General features: G+C 40.2%; 1 long non-coding RNA gene across 1 annotated transcript; it reads right to left on the bottom strand.

Moving 5' to 3' along the window:
* Window positions 1-1,214: 1,214 nt before the first annotated feature.
* LOC135412466 (uncharacterized) lies at window positions 1,215-18,147 on the bottom strand. Its single transcript, XR_010429662.1, has 4 exons — window positions 17,842-18,147; window positions 11,767-11,918; window positions 2,564-2,725; window positions 1,215-1,614 (listed from the first exon to the last, which is right to left on the bottom strand). It is a non-coding gene; the product is annotated as an uncharacterized LOC135412466 (long non-coding RNA).
* Window positions 18,148-18,353: the final 206 nt, after the last annotated feature.

Genomic DNA, 18,353 nt, shown 5'->3' with positions numbered 1-18,353 from the left:
TGTGGTTTGAAAACACTTCAGATTGGCTGTGATAGACTATTCAGTAAATATCTAGCAACTGTTCAAAGACACATGTAAGTTTGTTTGTTTCTTATATGAAAATGGATTGTTCTCGTTCCCTTTTGAGAATAGTGACCCTCATACAATATGACTTTTTAAGAACAGACTGCATCGATGCCAGAGGCTTGTATAACTTCGAATCTATCATCAGGGCTAAGGTAGTACAACTAGGCAAGGGAGGCAGCTAGTAGGATTCCTGCAGTAGTTGAAGAATACATACAATTTTGCCCTGAAAAAAGCCCATTTCCTAAGGAAAAAAGAAATAAATCTTTCTTTCAGATCTGCAGAAGGAAGAACAGGAAAACAGTATTCAAGCTTAGTCATGTAACAGTTTTCACAAGACACTACTGGACAGTTCTATTGTCATAGATGATGCTCCCCAGCCCCAAGTGTCTAACTAACAAAAACAGGACTCTGTGAAAAGCAAATAGCAACATGTAAATGACTGTTAAAAATCAGAGTAATTTTTTTTTTCTTTTTCACAATTTAAATCCTTCCCCTGGCATTACAAGACGTTTTTAAGACTCAAGGCTTACAGTACTATGAAAATTAACCCTTTGTCCACCGTTATCCTTCAGTATATAAGGTTCTTGTTTCCCATATTCTCTGCCAGTGTGTTTTCCTTACCAGTGCTGAGAAGGGGGAACCCAGGAAGCCCAGCTGGCAGGTTCAAATTTCGCAGCAGCTCAGGCCTGGCAGTAAGTACAGAGGTCCTTGGAATACCTGGCCTCAAGTGTCACAGGCAAAGGTACCTGGGACCACAAAGGTCTGAGGTTTGTTTCAGCATGGTGACAGCTAATAAAAGTATCGTATTAGCAGGCAGAACAGACCTTATATGCTGGTGCTAGACTACTGGCCACACAAAGACACCTGTGCTAGACGCAGCAGGAGAGAGCACTGTGTTAAATTCTAGCCTAGGGAGTTTACAGATGTTTTCACTGACCTTCAGTAGTAGCCCAATACATGTAAGGATGAACTATGATTAAAAGTAACCAATGTTCCCAGGTAGCTTATTGATTTAGAAAGTATTCCCTCTGAAAATATGCTTTTAATCAAGTGTTATTTAATACATCAGAGCTGAGATGCAATAGAAAACAGGAATTCAATAAATATTAGCAAGTCTAGTTAAACACTGACTGACAAATGCAGAGAGCATACCTTGGCTGCTTACAGGTATTAAAATTGCAAGCCTTGTTCCTGCTCTGATTGATAAATGGATTTCTTACCTGCTATGAATACACAACTAAAAATAAAATTAAAAACAAAACAAAACACTGTTTTCCCAACCTGAAGTTTATTCTTAGAAAGAGGGGGGGGAAAGGAAAGAAAAAACCCAGTGTGCTATGGCAACCTGGCTCTAGAACCCAAATCAACTGCCATGGAGGTGCTGCTCTCACATGGTGGTAGTGACACATTAGGTATGAACCAGATGCAAACACAGCTTCAGCTTAACAGCAAGAGTGATGAGGAAACCACACAACTCCTTTTCCTCTCAAACGTCCTCCCACGGTCTCTTTCTGCCTCAGCAAGATCTATTCCAGATGAATAAGGGACCTGGGAAAAGCAAGCAAGACCACAACAGTGTTTTGTTGATGACGTGAGTAAAATAAACGTATACATATATATTTTCACTCCTCTCTCACTGAAATTGTCTTGGCTGTCAGTAAAGAATACTTACAGGAACATCCCAGAATGATCGTTTTCCAAACTAAGAGCTCTAAAGGTCAGTCTTCAGTTATACCAAATTCAACATTACCACGACTGTGTCACCTCTTGGGAAAGGGGGAGGGATTCTTCAGCAAAACATATGGCAAGAGCAGTTTATTTTATCACAGTGCTGTATTGTCTTGAAGTGAAAAAAGGCTTGTAGGGAGAGACAGTATCTTTTATTAGACCATCTATTATTGTTTCTTCCCCACCCTTTTAAAAGTAGTTTATTTTATGGGTTAAGGGTGACTAGAGCAGAGAAAAGAGCTCTGCTGTAGTACTTACAGACAAGAGCAAAGAAACAGAGATAAAAAGGAAAAATAAAGAAGAAATAAAGACAGGCTGATCTATTCAAAAGCTGGCACATGAAGTTTTATTGGAGACAAATACTGGCAGAGTGAGGGGAAGGGAAACAAGAAAAAAAGACTCATCCTGTACAAGTATCTGACTGTACAGGCTGAGTCTAAAAGTCAATCCAAAGCTCCAGCCAGGTCAACAGAAAGATTCTCACAGACGCCAGTACAGCCCCTCCTGTATGCAGTTTTCATCTACTTGAACACGGCTGTGAATATTCAAGTGAGAAAGAGGATGCTATGCCCAATTTTGGACTTTTTAAGCCTCTCAGTGCAAATTACGTAGAGGAACACCAGCTAGTTGTGTGGCCAATATGCCAGCTTTTGACACAAAGGACAAAAGAATATTGTTTTGGTTTTTCCTCCATTTTGGGGAATATCTGTGCACTGGCCTGACCCCCAAGATAAATATGGCAATTAAAACCTTCTGCCTCCAAGCTCACCTGAATAACACCACACGAGGTAACAGGAGAGAGCCAGCACGTGGAAGCTGTGCTGCTACAGCACCAGGGAGATCCTGGCTCCCACTGCAGATTCACAGCTTGCATGATCATTAGTTAACTTCAAAGAAGCAGCTGACAACCTTCCACGGCGCATGAAGAAAGCTGAAAAGATCAATTACAAGAAATTATTAGTATGCAAACTATACCTGGGCTCTTCAGGCAGCTATCCCTCAACAAGTATATCAGAGACCAAACAAAAGGATAAATAAATAATCCTATCCTCTGTTTTCAGCATAAACAGCAGTCAGAAAGAAACTTTTGAGGATATTAATTCTATTGGAAACACACTGCTCTTTTTGTATCAAATATATTGCACCAAAACTTAAATGAAGCTTTTAAAACTAGAAATTAAGAAAATCCATCCCCCAAAAGGACAGATTTGCTTCCTTGGTGAATTAGTCACCCAGATAATTGTTCCTCTTTAAAGCAATCTTCCTGTCATCCAAAGTTGTCATAACTGTACCTGTGATTTTGTTCCAGGGACAAGGTAACACATTGTTACAACATGTGGACTTGCACAGCACTAATATGACGGTTTTGCAGTTCTGGTGAGTATCAGCATTACTGTAAATACTGTTTTCAGTATTTCAGACCTACAACACAAATGTTAAAAAGCAAAAAAAATCTTCTCTATAATGGCCATTTTCCTGAGCCTCCTTCAACCTGCTCAGTGGTTTATTGATAGGATTGTGCCCCTTATAAAATTGGTAAGTTTTCACCTTTAGAGCTAGTTTCAGAGGCTTAGCTCTTCTCTAAGTACAGCAAGAAATCTGGTTTATAAATGCATCAGGCACAATATTCCTTACTAATATGAACTGGTGCAGCTGCACTAACATCCACAGAGCTGCACCTTCTAATAACAGCAAAGGATCTGGGCTATAATACCATACTATTAAGGGCCAGTAGGTCTCATCAGTCCTCCCCTAAGGAAAAAAAATAGAAGAGGGATTGAAATATAAAAACTGAAAACCATCTACTATATCATCAGGTTCATCTTTCAGGCAACTTCTGTGTGATTGTTTAACCTGAAGTGGCCTTGGATTAGCATGAGAGACTTACAAAACCTGCAAACCACACAAGGGGTCATTCATCCATGAGCCCCTTCGATTCACACCGTTTCAGACCTAGCAGAACACATGCTGACTCGGTGCACTGCCTCACCAGAAAGACTTTAAACCAGATGTGCAGCAGTTGATCAAGAATGCCTTTTCCCAAGCACGTCCTTTCTTCCTGTTGAACTACTTGTTATATAGACAGGTCTGCTGAAAGGTTACTGAACCACACAGCCAAGGAAAATGCAAGGGCAGAGAGAGGAGCGGCGTCTTCGGCTGCGGCAGAATCCCTCGGATCCGCGTCGAGCCACAAAGAAGCTGTGCTGCTGTTAAATGGCTGATTAGTTTATTCTGCCAAACATCTGAGAGCATCATTAGTTACACAAATGGCTTGAATTATGATCAAATGAGCTGAGTAACCTGCTGCCATGAAACTCCGTGTGAGTCCTGTTTTCTCAGATCTCAACATGTGTTACTCAGTGCGGAGCCGTGTCTCCTGGCTCTGTCTGATGGCTCATGCAGGCCTGGCTTTAAGAGTGCCCTTCTCATTGTGAGGACCACCCTTCCCGCTGAATTGTTTTACCTGAAGATTGCCTCAATATGAATTTCCACCAGACAAGAAGAATTAACACAACATTTTCAGATATCCTTTGTCACTGCACTTTCACGCACTCTTTTTGACAGCAGGTGTTGCTCTCTATTTTTTGAAAGAAAAATTAAAAAATCAGAACCAAACCCACATTTCCCTGTTGTATTGAAGCTCAGTGGTGATGAAAAGGAATTAATGAAACCACTTTGTAATTTTGCTAAGAGAGGACCAGGATATCTCTCTTAGAACACAGAAAGGGTACCAGCACAATACCGGTCATGAGATTTACCTCCCTCCTTTACATTTTGCTGCAACCCAGCAACCCAACCCTTTATAGCAAAGAGGCTCTGACATAGATCAAAATACATCAGCTCAACCTAATTCCAACAGAAAAAAAATTAAGTACCAGTATTTCAAAGCATCAGTCCTCCAGTCCTCTCTCACTTTTGAAGGCTGACACCTGCTGTGTTGATTCCCAAGGGTGAGTAAATCCCTCTATTGCAGCACAAGAGAGATTCTTGTGTAAGCAAAACCATCAGTTTCAAATTATATTTCCTTTACCAAGTCTCTGAACTCTTTGCTCAGAAAGTTAAGTACCCAACTAAATTCACTCAGAAATGTGGGAATCTCCCACATATTTCCTTTTGTCCTGCAAGATATTACACTAAACAGGAGTTTATACAGAATCAACAGGGTGGAAAAAATTCCTGCTGTTCTCAATGCAGTGACATCGAAGCATTTTGTCCTGTAATGTAGGAGAGTGTTTCTATGCACAAACTACCCCAAAATTGCATGGGAAGGTATCAAGAAATACACAGGTACACTGATGAAATATTTGTAAGGATAGTGACCAATCAGTGTGTTCTTTCTTAGTTTTAAAAGTTCCAAAATTAAGAGTTTCATTCTCACCTCTGGGTATAAATTAGTTTCTAAAATCTGAAGGGGAGAAATGCATCACACAAATCCACCGCTGCCACCAGGAACAGTTACACTCATTTAGCCATGACTGATCAATCAAGAAACTCCACAGACATTTCCATGCCAGCCCTGTCAGACAAGAAATAAGCAGCCAGGTTCATTCCAATTAGTGACCTGTCCCATACTTAGTTTCTTCCTTCCTCTTTTGAAGCACTTCCTGCAGAGAGCACTTGAACTAGAGTATAACTCCTAGTAGCTAGAACTACAGCAAGCACCTGGTGAGATGCTACAGATGTTATTTTGGATCATCTGGTAAAATAAGATCACAACAAACACTACTAGCTTTATTAACATTGAGTCCAAGATTTAATCATGTTGCACTCATGTGGGTTGGAATTTTCTAAGTAAAAGTCCTTCAAGTGAAACAAGTATTTTCTGAAAAAAAAAATTAAATTTGCATTCAAGAAATTATCATTCCTTTCTTTTAGGACAATCAAAACAAAACTATTCAGTTTCAAGATAGATATAGTTATTTGAGTTCACCCAAACTACTGCAGTGCCTCATGATGTTTCAGTTTTCAACTACTACACCACTGACAGATTACACCTCACACGTCTTGACCTGGAAAATATATAAATTAGTATCCTGATAATAATTAACATGATAGGAAAATATCACTTTACTTCTGCCGGGAATCCTTTTGTTCAGAAACATGTTCAGAGATCATGTTTGATTGCAACAGCCTGACATAATGTAGGGGGGGAGGGTGAGAAAGTACACCACAAATAAATAGTGTATTTATGAATTCCAACAACTCTCAGTGTATGAAGACAGGAAAGAGAGAACCTCAGTGGGACTTTTATGCCTGACACCTGCAGGCTCCCAGCCCACAGCAGCAAACTTGTACCAGTCACTAAAATAAGTTGACTCATTCTCTGTCATAATACCTTTTCCTATTGTTGATGAGGAGATACTTCCCAAAAATAAAACCATGGATCTTCATATTCCAAATTACCATGAAAAATAAAATGTTTCCTCCCTGAGAAACAGGTAGACTTTGGCAATAGCTCTCTTTTGCACAAACTCACCCTCTCAGATTTCTAAGAACACTTTCATTGCCCAGCTCTTATAGTTCACTGCAACTGTGATACGATTGTTTTCACTAATTAGAAGAGAATATCAATGTCCTGATCTCCTCTCCTGACAGAAGAAAAGACATGATCAATGAAATTATGCTCACTCAAAGGTGGAGTAAAAGAGCAACAATGCCTTGCAAATTTGCCACAAATACATTTCTGCAGTTGTTGCATGTTATGTTTATGGATTTACTATGGCTTCCAAGATGATAGCTGCAAACTCTTGTTTTTATGAAAGGACATCTGGATCAGGCACATATCCAGAATTAGTATTCTTCTTGCAGCAGAACTCCAACATCTGCTCCATATGCTATTGTATCTTGTATACTGATTGACTTCCAACAGAACTGGATTTTGCAGAGTTTACTAGAGGGCTCATCAATATGTTTCTCCACTTAGAATTCAAAAACCTACTCAGCATTATGAAATATAAGCTTTTTCTCCCAGGAAGCCTCTCGCTGTGCAGTTCTGTCACAGCCTTTGCACCGCTCTAGTTACAGAGAGCAGACATCAGTTCTTTGTCTGCAATGGTCTTAAAGAAGGCTTTGTTCCAAAGGTCCTTAATGGAGTCCTAAAATATGGGGGCATTTTACCATCAGTAATCTGCAACTGCTTAAGGGCATTTTTTTCCTGCATAGCATTCTCCTGTGTTTTCTGTTTGATGCTTCTGAATGACCTGGAGTAGAGGGCCAGTCCCAAGCAGACTGATAAATTATCAGTGTCTAGATAGAGAATACAATGCTGGGGAGAGGTCTGCCAACAGATCCCCAGAGCATGTCATTTTTATGATTTCCTTTAAGTTTTTTTCTGGTCTTATAGGAAAAGTCTCATTAGATTTCCCAAACCTCAGATGTTCTTTTCCAACTATCCCCTTTTAATTTGGCAAATAACCAGAGTATTGCTTGCTTTTTTATCTTCCACTTGCTGGTTTGCCAGCACAATTTCCTTCACACTAAAATTTTCAAGGAGTACACTTTAAAGCTTTATATCAAGAATACACTTCAATACACAGTAGTTCTACAATAAAAGGCTCTCTGCTGACAGGTAAATATACTCATGCTCTTCTTTGTACCATCTTCTCCTTCAGGTACTCCCTGCCTAGTAAAGCTACTCCTCAGTTTGTTTTCTGCCTTGCATGTAAAAAAAAAAAAAAGATTTTGACTTTTGAGGACTTCAGGATGTTATCATCCTCTAAGACTTAATGTTGTTTTCCACACAACATTCTTTATTCCACCACATATCTACACTCATCTGACACTCACCAGGCTGTTCTACATGTGGTCTGAAATACTTTGTTCCATGAAGTGTTCATCAACTAAACTTCTCCCCTTGATCTCACACTCTGTTACACAAAACTTACAAGTAAGTACTCGTGGGTGTATTGAGGAATTCAAACTGATCACTATCACACCTACATCTTGTCTCTCCTGCTTGAAGACAAATGTAAGACAAATGTTTCATTTACTCTCCCTTTTCTTTCCTTTTTTTTTTTTTTTTCTCCTAGAAAGGCATGAGACTGAAGGCATTTTTTGAAAGGTATTTTCAGCTCCACTTGGGATTTTGCTGAGCAGTGAATCATAAGTGACATTTACCTTCTCACCCACATAGTGAGTTTGACTTTTTTGGTCACCAGCTTCAAACTGCTCCCAAGAGATTTCTGAACCAGCTTGTCCACTGCTGCATCACTGTCAACCAGAGCTCCCCTCAACCCCTCCAAGCATGCTGTGTTGTGTCCATACACAAGGAAAATGCTGTCCTCCATTTGGGTTTTCAATCAGTTTCTCCCATGTGCCACTTCTATGTATTTTTCTTCTAACCAGATCTTTGTCAAATTTATTTCCATTTGCCTCCCCCAGATGTTTTATGCAGCCTGCCTACTGCATGCTTTCTGACTTCCCCCCCCTTTTCACTACAGACTTCTTCACCCTCTTGACAGACAGTCTGTGAGTGGAGCCTGTATCTAAACACAACTGCTGATTTTTTGCTAGTTCCTCTTTTCCTCTGTAAAAGACATGCACTATACATCCCATACATTGATTCCTCTCACATCAAAACATCCTAGTAAGTGTGGGATTATCACTACAACTCCACCTTGGGCTCTACACACAGAGAGCCTCTCTGCAGCCAAAAGAAAATATGGATGCACACACACTATTATAACAACTGTGGAGACCAGTCAAAATTGCCAAACTAGCAATTAACTTCAGATATCTCTGGTAAGACTCCCAACAACCTGTTCCCCTCCAGGGCCCAAAGGAAGGATGCCACTCATCGTCAAGCTTTCACAGTCACGTCACCTCATCCACTGAAGGGCAAAGGTATGTGACAATGATTCCTGCCAGCTGCAGCTGAGTTTCAATCTTACCATCATCAGGGAAAGCTGAGGTTTGTGGCTGCATTTCCTTTAATCTCTCTCTCCAACACCTCGGTCTTTGATTTACTAGTCCATTTCTGGGTTATTATGCTTATCACCACAGGAGGAGTAACCTGCTTCATTGAAACCTACAGGTCTTTCACTGCCTACAATGCACATTCAAAAAGCTGATGTTTAAATACTGTTTGCTTGTCAAGGCACAGGATGGTTTTGTGGAGTTCACCAGGGCTGCTATTATTATTTTTATTATTGTTATTATTATTATTGTTGTTGTTGTTGTTGCTGTTGTTGTTTTGACTCTGCACCTGCTGAGGCAAAAAGGCCTGCAATGGAAGCATTTTCACCTCAATAGGGTGGGTGGATGTATTACGTAAACGATTTCTCTGTCTGGAAAGAGGGGCCTTGACAGGTCCCATGTTGTCAAATGACAATTGTGACTTCTTGCATTTCAAAAGTCACGCTCAGATGGTTTCATCTGAAACCCTCTGGGTAATAGTAGCCTTTTGAGGTTATGATATCTCTGGATGGAATTCAATAAAAGAAATTCACTTTCAATTGAAGCCCTGGAACACTGCCAGACAGCACCAACAATGCCGTATGTCTCCAAAGAAAATTGGACTGATCCCCCCCTCCTTTTTTCTCCTCCCCTTTCCATTTCTCTCTCCATCTTTATTTGTGCTTTCGACCTTGTTTGTGGATTCCTTCTTTTTGATATATTTTCTCTCCCAATAAGCTCGGGTTCCTGAAGGTTTAAAAAAAAAAAAGAAAATAAACATTTGGGACTGAAAGAGTAGTAGCCAATAATAGAGAGACACACGCTCACAGTAGCAACGACAAGTCACTCTCAATAGCTGACCTTTGCCATATATGTGAAAGGAAACAGAATAGAACCTCTGCTCTAGGTGAAGGGGGGATATTATTACAGCCAACACCTTCCTAGTCCTTGTTAAGAAGGCTGGTTAATGCACTCATTTATTTGTTTAGTTTAAGGCCAGGGGAAGGGAAAAAGCTCACAAAACCTGCCTCACTGCCAGAGGCAAAAATGTTGGCTTTTTGCTTGGGTTGTCATTCATGATGACTTGGGATTTTTTTTTTTCCTCCCACCCCCTTTTTCTCTGGGTTTGGGAAGGGCTGCAATTCTCTGTCTTCTCTTGTTTTTGATCATCTAAGCAGATTAACGAGTGTGCTCAGTTGGGAGGCAGAAGATGGAGAAGATGCATCAATCTTGTGAAAGCATTCATTTTCTCCAGTGTTTTCTTCACCAACGACCTACCTCTTGAGTTGTTACTGCTAACATGTGATTTGATTTTGATCAAGTCAAATAGCCATGGGAACTGCGTAACAAAAAAATACCCACCCCCCCTGCCTTGGAAACAGACTATAGAACTCTTTGGCAGACTTTGTGCTGAAGTTCCTCGTGGTTTGCATTTGAGTCGCCTTGGGCTGTAAATCCCTTCTTTTGCCTCAGTTCTACAATGATTTACTCTTCTTACATTAGGTTAAGATTTCAAAACCAGTAAAGCAACAGCAATGCTAGAGTTAAAAAAATCTGACCTGCTTCCTCTCCCTACAGCGTTATTTGTCCTTTTATCCCTCCAAAGCTCACAAGCTACACAGGTTCAGGTCTGGTCGAGTGTCAGCTGAGAAAACAGGCATGGGGTTGGGGGGGGAAGAGGGTCATTTGTTCTGTACATGGGGCTCTCTTCTGATCAGCCACATCAAAAGAATAGTAGGGGATGCTCAGACACCATCTTTTACAAGAGAGGTCAAACCAAATTCCTGAATCACAGGGATCCTTGGGATCCCCTTGCACTTTCAAGAGAGTTGCCTGATTGTTGGCATTAAAGCCACATCTAGAACACGAGATTCTGAGCTACAAGTTTAAATCCTGCTCTCATTTCAGATTACTACATTTTTAACTGTTTTACCTAAACTGTTATGTACGTAGTATTAAATAGCTGTGATAGGACTCGCTGATCCCATAAGAGCAGTTGCAGCTATTGTTCCTTGCAAAGATTTTGCTTACACAAATTCAAAGTATCAGCAATAGCTTTAAACATACCCAGTCCCAATTTCCAGCAGAAAACTCTTTAGGTACTGCAAATGCAAGCAGATGACAGCTCTGGACAAATTTGTTTGCATAAATATTAAATAGGTATTACATGCCTCTAACACGCAAGATTTTCTCCTGAATTTCTCACAAGCACAAGGAAACTAAACAACTACTCTTAGTTCACCAAACAGCTCAGTGACAGAGTGAGGAACAGAAAGCAGGCCTTCTCACTTCCCCTCTCACACCCAGTCCTGACAATACATCACCTCCTTAGAGTGCAGGCTGGGTGTAAGAGACCATCCCAGGGGCCAAGGTATTAACCAGGTACTGAAATATTTAGGTCCATTTACTGCATCTCATCAGTCTATATTAGAATAATAATATCTATTCATATCTAATCGGTATTAGAAAATGGTAAAAAAGAAAAAAAAAGAGCAGCTGGTTTAAAATCACTGCAGAATTACTTCCCTAGACTGTTCAGTATTTGAAAGGTTTTAACTTTGTCAAGAAGCAGTAATTCAAAGCTCTCCGGGCAGATTAGTTCATGAATACCTCGTCAACATTCTTCCTGTTGTTTACCCCCCTCCACTTGATATTTTTTTCAAAGAAAAAAAAACCAAGTAACAAACATTTGTAACAAAGAAAACAGACTTGGGCTTTTGAAGCAATTCAGACATCTGTAGTCTAATAATCTACTTTTTCCTGTAGCGATAATAGAAAAATATTCCTTGCAGAGTACAACAGAAGGTATAATCTGCAAAAATTATAGACATTCTTCACTTTATTCTTGGAAAAGAATTTGGTCTACAGAAAGAACCAGAATTATCTGTTGCTTCCTGTTTTTGAAACTGTTGAGCAAAAACCAGAGTCCTGGCCTGGCTCACATAGATAAACAGACCAGCTTCACAGATAATAAAATTTAGTGTTAGTGTATGTATATACACTGGTAATTCTTGTATGCAGGCGTAGGATAAATAGTAAAGTTGGCATCAAACAATGAATAGGTGCAGTTCAACTTACCAAAATGAGCATACTCTCTTCTCTTGGTAGCATGGATTTTATTCGATTTGTTACTAACAGCTCTAACTTCAGTACTGCTGTGTGAAGATCAAGGTCCTTTCCTCCATTTTTAATTTTAGCACAGCTTTTTCTAATTGTCAATACAGGGCATACTATAAAACAAAATAAACACATGCTCACTTACATCAAATAGCATCCACATTCCCAACAATTAAAATCAAAATACCCAGTGAGTTTATAAACAAAGACCTTGTAACCAAACCAAGAATCTCATTTTCATGTTCTTCTTCCTTCCATAATTCAGGTTATTAACAAACAAGTTGTTTTTATAGCTGGGAAGAATATAAAGCTTTGCTTAGAACGTATAACTTGTACTTTATTCCCATGGATAAATACAAATTCTTTAGGGAAACAGAGCTATGAGTTCTGAGTTGTTCAAAAGCAGAAGGGTCCAGAAGAAAATAATTTTTCTCTAGCAAAGAGTCCATACTGTCCCAGAATCCTGAATAGCAGTGAAATTTAATTATAACATACAATACTAATTCAAAAATTCAAGGATCTGGGAATTTTGCAGGGAACAAAACTTAATAAGATACCAAGCTGGGTGTTCTAGCTATGGTCGTAAGTCATTTCATGAGAAGAATTCCGATCCATTCCCCCATGTCATGATTTTCTTTCAGGCTATTTTGTTCTAATAGACTGGATTATCACTTGGTGTTCCACTAAGTTCTCTCATTCTTTTAAGATGATCACTGCAGCATAGCACTAAGAAAGTAATTTATTATTTTAAACTAGTGCAGAGAGTGCCTCAGGTGACCAATATTGGCACCAAAATAACAGGTCTGACTCCCATCAGCCTGAGGCGTGGGTGTTCCTGGGACCATTTCCAAGCCAGACCTCCTTCTCACAGTGTGAACATTAGGGCTGACACTGTTCCAAAGTCTAACCTGAAAAGGAGCTTTTAAAGCCCTATAATTATGCTTGTTCAGCCTTGCAAAGCCATTGTGAAAATTAACCAGGATAGGCAGAAAGTCTGCTCATATGACATTCACAGTAAAAAACAGTGTTAATAAAAGGCCTGATGAGGAAAGGAAGATGCATACTCCTCAAAAAAACCTCAAAACAACATTCAAAATCCCAAACAAAACTGCCCATGTATCATAGGTATGTAAGACTCCTGTGAGAATATTCATTTTCTCTTCAGATTTTGATATGAGCATGATATGCCTTTAATTTTCACTTCTTGAGACGTTTAAATCAGCCTCCTTTTCTGCCCATGAAAACACTGCTGCCCCAGCAATGCTGAATTCAAGGATGAAGTGCATTTGAGTTTTCATTCCCACACTACAAAGCTTATCATATTGCAAGATACTGCAAGACAGCAAATGCCCGCAAAGAAACATTCAAGAAGCAAAACAAAAGACAGTAAAAAAATCATGTTTTTCAGACAAAAAAATATTCTAAACCCAGGAAATTTTTGTTCTGTTCTTAAAAGACAATCTGAAAAGAAATACTTCAAAATAAAATCTATCCTATTGGATATAGTAATACTACAATGAAGAGTTTTATTTCTGCTTCTAGGAGGACACATTGTCATCTCCAAGGCAAAAGCTACCCAGCTATCAGCTCACATGAATCACTCAGACACTGGTGAAAGTACTCATCACTTCCATCACCATCTTCTGCTTCTGAGAACAAATCTCTCCAAAGCCTGGAGTCCTCTGGGGGCCAGAAGAATCAAATTACAAGTCAGAAATTCTAATAATAAGAAGAAAGAAGTTCAGCAACTTTCATTGCTGATGATGCTCCAGAATCCCTTGGCACTTTTTAGCCTCTCTCCCATACAGTGATTCATCTCACCACCCATACAAAACTCCATCTTTATTTTTAAATTCGTTAATCAGCCCTCACACTAAAAGAGAGGAGAAAGTTTCCCATACAAAAAGTCTCTTCTGTAATAAAATTCTCCGCAAAAAAGAGTTTTCCTGTTGTTGAAAAAGGCAATCATGCAGGCAAAACCAAACAAAAACAACTTACCAGGATTAAATCCCGGTGAATTAGAAAACAAACCCAACAAGCTAACAGTAACATTAGCTTCACGTACTACAGCCACTCCACCACTGACCTCTCAGCCCTGATTCTCCAGGATGCTCAGTCTACAAATGACCTTCAAAATATCACCCTGAAAACTAAAACTTCTCAACAAGGTGATCGCTAAAGACTGAAAAGATATTCTTATGTCACTAAATTTCCCATTATGCCTCATACAGCCAACCCACCCAGCGATCTAACAGTCCTTCCCCAACAAGTCTGATGACCTCAACCATTTCTCCTGCTTCACTTCTATCACTACATCAACCATCTTTCTCTGATTCACAAAACCATTACAAAGAGGTAAACAGAAATTTACTGCAAGCAGTTACAAGGACTTGATCCCATTCTTGGGGTGGTCACCTGCTCTGCTCTCAGCATCTGTCCTCTGGGTAAAGAGTTCAAAACTAGAGGAGACCAGGGTTGCTGCACTGACAAGCTCCCAGCCTACCCTATGCACAAAGAACAGCTTTTCCTTGTCTCGTTTATTGAGGGTATGTTGAGCCATCGCAACGGAACTGAGCAGGAAAACTGCTTTCCAACACTGCTGGGTTTTGTTGTGTTTTCCTCTTTCTTCCCATCTCCCGCCCACCCCAAAATCTGAACCACAGGCATGGTGCATCTGGAAGGGTAACTGTGGTCTGTAGTTCATGTGGATCACTTCAAACCAGGGCTCACACAGGTGTGTGAGGGGAAAGGAGGAGAAAAGCTTGAGGAAAGAAAATTTAAAAAAAAAAAAAAATTAAAAGTCCCATGGATTAGAAATGCAAGCTGCAGATGAAAGGTTATCCTTCCCTATTCATTATCGTGTTCCTTCAAGGGACCCTGGCTTTCAGCTCTAGTTTTTGGCTGGGAAACTCCCCAAGCTAATTTTAGTGAACTCATAAAACAGGACCCTAGGGATGATACAATACTCTGTGCAACCTCTAAACAGCATGAATGACTAACACAAAATGACAAATGAAAGGAAATTCCACCTAAACTGTCTACTTGTGAACAAATATTCCAACTTAGAGGTTAAGCAATATCCCAAGTGGACCTGAGTTCTGGGCAAACATTGTGACAAAGACATCCTTTTCTTCCTGATTTTACTTTACTTGTTTTTTTAATCAGATTTCTTCATAACAGAAGTTAGGTCAAGAAAGGAATCTGTATTTAATTTCACTGAGGTAGCTTGTTGGTCTCAATTCAGATACAAACTGAAAAGGATTAGTTGGATTCAAACTCATTTATTGTTTGCCTTACAATAAACCAAGTTTGAAAGAGAGCCCTGAAACTCTCCAAGATACTCTTGTAATATCTCTGCTTCAAAAAGAAGTCCTCAAAATAACCTTTAAAGGCATAGCTTTTTTTACAAGCAAACTCAGCCGTAAATGCTGCACTTGAATCAAGAACCAAAAGCAGAGGTATCTTGAGCTTTTGCCATGAATCATTACAGAGCAGAATGCAGGCAGAGTCTGCCACACTTCCCTTGGATATGCTGGGGGAGCTGTGAGAGGAATGAGGTTCAGAGAGTCATTGGATTAGTGCTCTGATTTCTCAGTTCAAACCAAAAGAAGCCAGCAAAAGCTTGCCTTCCTATCCTCTCCTCCACATTATATTAAAACCAATAACAAATTACTCCTGCCCACAAACCTGAGATTGCCTGCACCTTGTCTGGTTTTCCCCTCTATCTACAACAGAAGAGAAAAAATCTGAAGTGGTAGCCCACATAGCTGAGGGATCATCAGGAGTTATGTGATACTGGGGTTAGACAACCATAGACATTCTCCTAAATGCTGGGGCAAGGAATGGCAAGGAAAGCTGGGTGCAGTTTGGCAAAAAAAACCCATGAAAATGGCACAAATCCACCCAGAGCAGACTCTCTGCTGCAGTGATATCAACACTGCTTCAGAGATCTGGGCAACCTGGAACTGTACTCTGGGAAAAACCAAACAGAAGCAGCAGCTGTGCCCTGAATGGATTTGCCATATCCACTGTCACATGCTGCCCTGTGGAAAGTCATGGGGCCTGCTCCCTGCCAGACCCACAGGGAAATGTGGATGTATTAGGACGCTCCCCCCAAGGGCCTGCAGTGCATTCTGCAGAGTTTCCTGTTCTTTCTTCTAGGTGTTTCCAGGATGACAGCATTTTTTGGAGAATGGCTCCTGTTTAGGTACCTCAGCAGAAGGGCAAATCTTCCACAACTTTCAGCATCCAAGCATTTTAGCTGGTAACGTTTTTTTAAACAAAAAAGTCTTTGGCCTTTGCCCGTTTGAAAAATACCACTGAAAATGCCATACAGCAAACAATTCAGAGCCAACAATTCCATGGAAACTGCTGCCTGTTGAACACTGATGAAAATCCAGCTGCCCGTATCCTGTATGGTACCACCAACTTCTCTTTTCATCCTGACCAAGCAGTCCTCATCTGGCCAGAGAATGCAAAAGGTGTGAAGGATGCCCTTCTTTCCAAGCCTTTCTGTGTATGCTTGGCCAAACCATAAGCTGATTTATTTAAAAAGAGCAAATGGAAGCTATGCATCATCTGCAGCTCTCCCAGGCTAACAGCCAAATGACTCTGTTTACTGTAATCTCTACACCCAGAGAAGTTTCTTTTGTTCTTAAAATAGCGTCGGTCACTGCAGAATGGAGACACCAGGAAATTGAAGACTATACATACACATACATTTTGTCACAAATCTTGGGGCTTGTACATACTACTCAATTTAATTATAGTTTTAAATTATTTGCATATCACAGTACTACAGCTTCTGCAGATCAATGAATATATCAATATTAGGTGTTAAATAAGAATATTAAAAGGCTCCTCTAATGCATAATTTACTTCATGGCAAACAATTCCTTCCTCTCAGATCATTACTATTGCAAATTTGGAACCTTATCTGAAGGGGTTTCCCTAATGCATTTCCTAGAAATTAAATTATTCATAAAAGTATGATTTATATTATGATTTTTTAATTCAAGTTGAGTAGCACTGTGGGAATGCGCTATTTTCTTAACTGAAGGGGTATAAAAAACTTGAGGGGAACATTGCAAGGTCTGAGTTAGAATGTATTTATTTTGAATGTGTTACTTGTATCTCAGTAACTGCGTCAAATTCCCAGCCCAAGATCTCATGGGCCAGGAACTCTGCAAAGTGATCGTAAGGAAAATGTCCTTGCCATAAAACAGGTTGCAAAACAAACACATGATAGAAAACAGTGAGGCAAGACCCTGAGTATCACTATCCCCACCTTGAAAAGCAGGAGTTGCACACTTCTGGAAGTTGAGCCAAGGGCTTTTAACTTATGGCAAGAAAATTGGAACTGGACTCTATTAAATGTATCATAAGATGTGATCACTGCTTACAAAGGGAATATTTCTTGTACTAAAGGTCTCATTAATCTAGTGGAAAAGGCATGACAAGGTCTAGTGGCCAGGAGCCAAAGCCACGCAAGTTCAGAGACATGAAGGGTGACTATTTCTAAAAAGGGAAAGTAGGCCATTAGAGTTCCTACGCTGGTACGTAGGGACACAGTGACTTCTCCAGCTCCTGGAGGCACTGAAATAGAGCTGAATGTCTGCCCAAAAAGGTATCTAAATGCTGTATCCCAGAAGTCACAGGCCTCATGCAGGAATCACTACTCATATTGCATAGTATGTGGTCTTATTCAATGTCAATCTCTTCTGGCTTTAGGTGAGTCAAGAGAAAGCTCTCAAATTCCAACCTTTTATCTCTGCTACTTCCTCTCAGATCACAAAACCATGGAAAACACACCAGAAGCAACACAACAGAAAGGTACCATCAACAGCTCATGGTGTGAAACCACACAGTGGAAGAGGAAGCAGGGAATGGCAAAGAATACAGGGGTTTATCTGTCAAAAATGTCACACCAATAGAACTTGACATTTCTAACATCGACAGCAGCTGGCAAAAGAAAACATATGTACCTCACACTCCTTTCCTATCAGCTCAGAAGGAAAGATTTGCCTATGCCATTACCTGAATTTACATTGTAAAGAAGAATGATACCATCCCCTTTGAGGACCAGCACAGCACAGGCCTTGGGAATCCATCACTGAAGTACAAACCAGGAATTAGCAGATGCAATCCATACACGTGCAATCCATTCCTTATGCAGAAAAGGAGAAACCACTCAACAGGTCCCAAGACAAAGCTGTCTTGCTGAGGCAGTTTAATAAGCAGAGCAATCTCTAGGTCTAAAGGAAAAATCCTGTCTTCAAGAAATTCAGCAGGGGAGCTGCCATAGCAGCACAGTTTCCTCTTCAAATTCTACTCCCAGCTGAGCCACCAACCTGCTGCGTGACCTTGAGCAGCCCTTCACTTTCCCAGGACTCTCCATCAGCCTTTGCATGCCTTGGGGGGCCTCGTGTGACTCTTGCTTTACATATGTGCCATGCCTAGAATAGCAGGGCAAGAGGCCCCTGGTATTTCTATGGTACAAATGCTATTACTGGTACCATTCACAGGCCAATCCTACTCCAGCAGTGACT

The sequence above is a fragment of the Pseudopipra pipra genome, chromosome 3, assembly GCF_036250125.1.
Source record: "Pseudopipra pipra isolate bDixPip1 chromosome 3, bDixPip1.hap1, whole genome shotgun sequence".
NCBI lineage: Eukaryota > Metazoa > Chordata > Aves > Passeriformes > Pipridae > Pseudopipra > Pseudopipra pipra.
The sequence above is the reverse complement of the archived record's forward strand: the minus strand, read 5'-3'. Positions and strand labels throughout refer to the sequence as shown.